Source organism: Elephas maximus, chromosome 25, assembly GCF_024166365.1.
Source record: "Elephas maximus indicus isolate mEleMax1 chromosome 25, mEleMax1 primary haplotype, whole genome shotgun sequence".
Lineage (NCBI taxonomy): Eukaryota > Metazoa > Chordata > Mammalia > Proboscidea > Elephantidae > Elephas > Elephas maximus.
The window spans coordinates 39,689,408-39,695,587 of NC_064843.1; the positions used below are offsets into that span (position 1 = coordinate 39,689,408).

General features: G+C 44.9%; 1 long non-coding RNA gene across 1 annotated transcript; it reads right to left on the minus strand.

Moving 5' to 3' along the window:
• Positions 1 to 388: 388 nt before the first annotated feature.
• On the minus strand, positions 389 to 1,943 carry LOC126067448 (uncharacterized). The gene is made up of 3 exons (XR_007515407.1): positions 1,776 to 1,943; positions 1,012 to 1,086; positions 389 to 463 (listed from the first exon to the last, which is right to left on the minus strand). It is a non-coding gene; the product is annotated as an uncharacterized LOC126067448 (long non-coding RNA).
• Between the last annotated feature and the right edge of the window lie 4,237 nt (positions 1,944 to 6,180).

Consider the following 6,180-nt stretch of genomic DNA (forward strand, 5'->3'; position numbering starts at 1 on the left):
TTCTTAACAAGGGATCAGGGGTGGGGAGGTACTTCGGGTGTAGAGATTCTCTGGACGGAACTCTCTCTGGTACCTAATAGTAATCTCATCCAAGCTAGTATTACAAACATTTTTACTTTTTAACCCTAAAAAAACCAAAACCAAACCCAGTGCCGTCGAGTCGATTCCAACTCATTTTTAACCCTAGAAAGTCTTAAGTTCAGGCTGTTGATGGGTTGGGCTTTTCACTCCTTCTTGCCACTGTAGGCCGGGCAGGGCTTGATGTGGGAACGATGGATCCATGGTTTAACTCCTGCAAGTTTCATGGCTGTATGAGTGCTGAGTAGTACGGTGAAGGGTCCAGTCCACTTGGGCTCTAAGGGGAGATCCTTCTATATCCAAGAAGCACCTGATTGCTGGGCTGGAAAGAGTGTACAGCTGTCCTGAAAGGGAACTTCTGCCAGACCCACACTGCCCGATGCAACTGGGAAAGAATTTTGGTTAGAGAAAGTAAATATTTAGACATCCTTACATTAGGGGGCTGGGTGGAGGATTGTGGGGAGACTTGGTTGAGACAATATGGTCTCTGATAAAGTATTTCAAAAGGACTGATTTTAAGTTTTCCCTGGGGTACAATGTGACTCAGAGGAGGGTCAGTGGCAGAACATCCATTCAGGGCATACCAGTCTCTTGGCACAGTTTACTAAGATGACATTTTATGGCCTGATTCATTCTTTCAACCTTTCCACTAGACTGGGGGTCTCCATGCTGTGTGAAGTTTCCATTTTATTCCTAAGGCAGCTGAAACCTGTTGTACCGCTGCAGATACAAAATGGGTGCCATTGTCACTACTGAGACCTCTCAGAAGCCCGAAGCAGGGGATGAGTTCTTTCAGAAGGGCCTTAGTTACCTCTCTAGCCATCTCAGTCTGGCAGGGAAAAGCCTCTACCCATCCTGAAAAAAGAAACTATACATACCAGTAAATACTCCATTTGATGTTTAGTTTTGAACACTTCACAAAAGTCAACTTACCATATTTCACCTGGAAAGAGTCTTGTTCCTTGAGGGCTGGAAATCCTGGGCCCACGAGTCTTTGGATTGCTAACACTGTAAAGTAAGCAAGTGTCAACCACATGGTGAATAGCTGTAATGAGCTTTTTTCCAGAGACATGTTTTGTTACCCAATCAAACATGGTTTCTTTCTCCAAATGTGAAGCCTAATGTAAATGAAAAATCAAATAAAAAACTTGATTGGCAGGGATGAAAATCTTACCATCAGGGCTGTGTTTCTAGCCCTGATTCTCTTGGGTGGCACCCCAGTCTTGGGCTCTAAGTTCTGGTCTGTATTTAATAGTCTTTCTCCCTGTGCTCAATAGGCCCTGCTGGGATAGCTTGGTTTCTCTTATCTCACAGCCCATTAACTGTAAGAAGCATTGGGTCACCCCCTTTTCAGTCACCCTGACAATTTGAGTACTGCTGGTCGAGGCAGTCCCTTTAGGCTTCTGGGTGAGTACCGAGAAGGCTGTTCTAGTGTCAATCAAAAAGTCTACTGGCTGTCCTCCTACCATAACTTTTACCGGGGGGTCGGTAGGAGGGAAGTTAAAAGTTGTCTCCCCTGATCTCCATTTTTCAGAGTCCTCCTCCTGCTCTTTCATAACTGCTTGAAAAATCTTCTCTCTCCTTTTCAATCTTGCCTGGCCCCTTTTTTTTCCTCTTCTTTGGACACTCATTTTTCTTTTTTTTTTTTTCTTTACAAAACACACATTGGTTTTTCTTTAGTTGGGGACCATCCTTACCTTGGTCTCGTTGTTTTCCTCTAGAGGATTCCAGAGCAGTGGCGAGTGGATTGGCCTGTTTCTTCATGTCCTTGGCTTTTGCTTTTGCTCAGACCATCCATCTTTCTTTGGCTGTGAGGAGTGCATCTAATAAAGTCTGACAATCAGCCCATTTAGGATGGTGGGTAGCAAAAATGTGGGAAAAATGTGCAGTCATGGCATGTGGGTCTGACTGATACACAAAGAGGTTTCATTTCCAATTGTGCAAATCAGAAGCTGGGAGTGGATTACGGACCCCCATCATCTGAGGTGCCCCTTCAGCTGCAGGCACTGGCACCTCATGGAGTGGGTAAAGCTGTCCCAGGGGAGCTAGGTCGAACTGAGCCCCACTTCTAGTGTGAGGCGGGGAGACCAAATTTTTCCCACCTTCTCTAACCCGCTTTACTGCCTTCCCATCCTCATCCTCTTATACCACCAGGGAGGATCACGAATAGGTGCTGAGAGGTGGGGGAATGAGAAGAACATTAACTGGTTCTTCATCCCTTTCTTCATCTTCATCTTTGGCCTGCACTGGAGGGGCTAAAACAGAAGCTTTATCCTTTTTCTCATGCGATAATGTCATAAAACATTCTTCATACAGCCTTTCATCTTGTTAGTTCGAGTACAAAACAGATCAAGCTGCAGAATAGTGTCAGAATCCTGAGAACCATTCATAGGTCATCTGACCCCATCGAGGAGTTGGTACTGAGGCCACACCTGATTACACAAAAATTTTAAGATATCTCTTAGGGAATCCACTCCAAAATAAATCCAGTTAGAAAGAATAAGACCTAGCGGACTCTCGGCTGGAACCTTACTTCCCTGGGTACCCATTTGCATCGGGGAACCTCGCTGGTCTCTCGTCCAACCTCACCATTCTTGGAGGGAGTCTATGAGAACCGACACCTCTGTGACTTTTACAGAGGATTGACCACCCGATGCTCAGTTACCTACTGTGGCCAACAGAAACTTTGTCTATGAGCTTGCTGCTGTGGAGTCCTCCCCTGTCGCTGGACCTCTGGGCCACCACAGGTTGAGAGACCTCCACAAGCTAAGGAGGGGTGCACCTTCTCTCTTCCTGGGTCCTTCCTGGGGCCCAGTCCTTAGGGAGATGGAGCCAGGGCTGGAGTAATTTGAGCCCCTTTCATGTTGGGCGCCAAAACTTGTTATCCAGTTGGGGTCTGTGCCCTGGAGCAGTTAAACCGATGAAACATACTCCAAGCCAGAAAGAGAGACAAAGTTTATTAGGAGGTGACACCAACGGGCAGTCTGGCAGCAACGCAGGCTGTCTTTATGGAGTCCTGAAAAGCAATTTTTACATCAGAGCTTATGTATCATTTTGGCAAGGATTACCTAATGTTTTCAAACATGTAGCCCACAGATGGGCATATGCATCACAAAACAGCTAAAAGAAACTTTATTAAACTAAAGATATGCATGCCAGACATCTGGACTCTAGTCTTTATGTTTGTAACAGGCAAAAAAAAAAAAACTTATATAAAAGTTGCTCAGCTAGTGGAATTGGACTGCCAAGTCCACTCTGACTGAGATAAGGAGCAAGAAAGAAAGTTGCAGACCAAAAGCACGAGACAGCCTTCCTAGCTGCTGTTTTGCAGGCTGAAGGCCATCTCCCAAAAGAACAGAGAAGAGGAGAGAGACCAATGCTGCAAGAGCTGAGAAGGCCCTGTACCACTTTGGAAAGAGATCAGTGCAGCTGGTGGAATTAAAAAAACAAACAAACAAAAAAAACACTTGTAGGTTACTTAGAGTATCATTATGGTGTTAGTTATGTCAGGCTCTCAATTGCCCATTTTGAAAAGGAGAAAACATGTTGTGAGGTATTAAGGTCACAGACTCCCACAAATACAGCTCTCCAGTAGTAGAATGTGAGTTAAACAATGCTGCATCCCTTCTGAACCTAGGCCTCATGAGATCCTGCAGCTCTTGTTCTTGCTGTCCTGAGACTACTGTAGTGTGAAGAAGCCTGGGTTGGCCATCTGTAGAGTAGGTTCAGCCGATAGCCAGAACTTCCAGACATGTGGATTATCCAATGCTAATCTATCTGCCAAATAAGCACATAAGTGATCAGGTGAGAACAACAGAAGACTCTCGCAGTCAACCTACAAAACAATACATGTTGCTGTTTTAAGCCAATAAATTTAGGGGGTGGGAAGGATTGCTATTCAGCAAAAGATAACAATTTTGTAGTAGTGGTTAATCTTATTGAATGCTTACTCCATGCCAGTCCTAGCACTCAGCTTCTCAATTGCATTCTCATTTCATCCTCTCAACAACCCTATCAAGGTTGTACTGTTGTTTTATAGATGAGGAATCTGAAGTACTGAAATGTTAACGAATACACCTAAGGTTACCCAGTAAGTAGAGAAGTCAGTAGTAAAGCACGCGCTTTAACCACTCTGCTGTTATTTTTTTTCTATAAACCTCATTCCTGTGTCCTAGACTATATTGCAATCCATCATTTTAACTTTCTATCTCCTAAATAGCCACCATTTGACTAATTCTCATTAATTTAGAAGAATTTGCTGCTGCCTGCTATAGGCCAGAAACTGTACTGGGATCTAGGAGTGTAAAAGTGAATCACAATGGAATCCTTTTACCTGCAATTTAAGCCAAACACACACACACCCTACCAGAAATAAATGTCAGAAGCATTCAGTGCCAATATAGGGATCTCTGAGTTATTATCAAGAGCTGTTTTACTGAATACTTAACTACTGTCAGGCATTATTCTAAACACTTGGCATCCATTCTCATATCCTCACACCACCTCAAACAGGCATGTTTGTTGTCCTGTTTCTGTCAGCCTGTAGATGAAGAGACTGAGGCTCAGAGAGATGAATAATCTTGCCCAAGGTTACACAGCCAATAAGTGGCAGAGCCAAAACTGACTCCTCAACTCTCTCCTGAAAACTCATTGCCGTCCAGTCAATTCCGACTCATAGTGACCCTAAGGACAGAGTAGAACTGCCCATGTGTAATCTTTGCAGAAGCAGACTGCCACATCTTTCTCCCACGGAAGGCTGATGGGTTCAAACTGCTGACCTTTTGGTTAGCAGCTGAGCACTTAACCATTGTGCCACCAAGGCTCATCGTTTCCAATTGGAACTTACATTCTAATGAGAAAGACAGACAAGAAACAAAATGAATAAATAAACAATGTAAGAGAGAGATAAGTAATATGGAAAAAAAAACTAAAACAAGGTAGGGGAACTGAGAGTGATGGGTACACTTTTGGCTAGATGGTCAGGGAAAGCCTCTCTGAGGAGTTGTAAGTAAGCAGAGACCTGAAGGTAGTGAAGGCTTCAGCCATATGAATATCTGGGTGGTGGTGGTGGGCGGGGGAAGGGGACGGGGAGTTAGAGGTGGGGTTAAAGACCTGGGGTGGGAGCTGTCTTTGCTGGGTTTGAGGAACAGCAGGGAGACCACCGTAGCTGGAGCATGATGAATGAGGGGAAAAGTAGAAAGAGATGAAGTTGGAGAAGGAGGCAGCAGCCCGACCATGCAGGGCTGGATTTTATTCCACGTGCCCTGGGAAGTCATTGGGAAGTGGGGAGCAGGGCAGTGACTGCAGCTGACATAATCCCAGTACATTATAGAAGATTCCCTTTGGCTGCTATGAGAGCAGAAGTGGAAGCAGAGACCAGTTGAGGGCTTGCTCAGTGATCCAAGAGGTAGACAGTGGTGGCTAGGACCAGGGTGATAGCAGTGGAGTGGGTTAGAACAGTCAGATTCCAGACCTTTAGAAAGTAGGTCCCAGAGGAACTGCTGACGGATTGACTGTGAGATGGGAAAGAAAGAGAGGAATCAAGGATGTTGCCAATTTGGCATTTTGTTTTTTAACCTGAGTAACTCCTGAATGCTGGTATTGACCTCTTCCAAGACTGCAAACACTGGTGGAGAAGTTGTTGGGAAGAAGAGTGAATAGAATCAAGAATTCAGTTTTCCACATGTTAAATTCAATATAACTATTAGACATCCATGGAGCCCTGGTGGCTCAGTTGTTAAGAGTTCGGCCACTAATCAAAAGGGTGGAAGTTTGAATCCGCCAGGTGCTCCTTGGAAACCCTTTGGGGCAGTTCTACTGTGTCCTGTAGTGTGGTTATGAGTCAGGATTGACTTCAAGTCAACGGGTTTGGTTTGGCTGGCTTATTAGACATCCATAAGGAGCCCTGATGGTGCAATGGTTAAGCACCCGGCTGCTAACTGAAAGGCTGGCAGTTCAAAACCATCCAGTGGCTCCATAGAAGAAAGATCTGGCAATGTGCTGCTGTAAAAATTACAGCCTAGGAAACCCTGTGGGGGTAGTCCTACTGTGTCACATGGGGTTGCCATGAGTTGAAATCAACTCAATGACACAGAACGACAA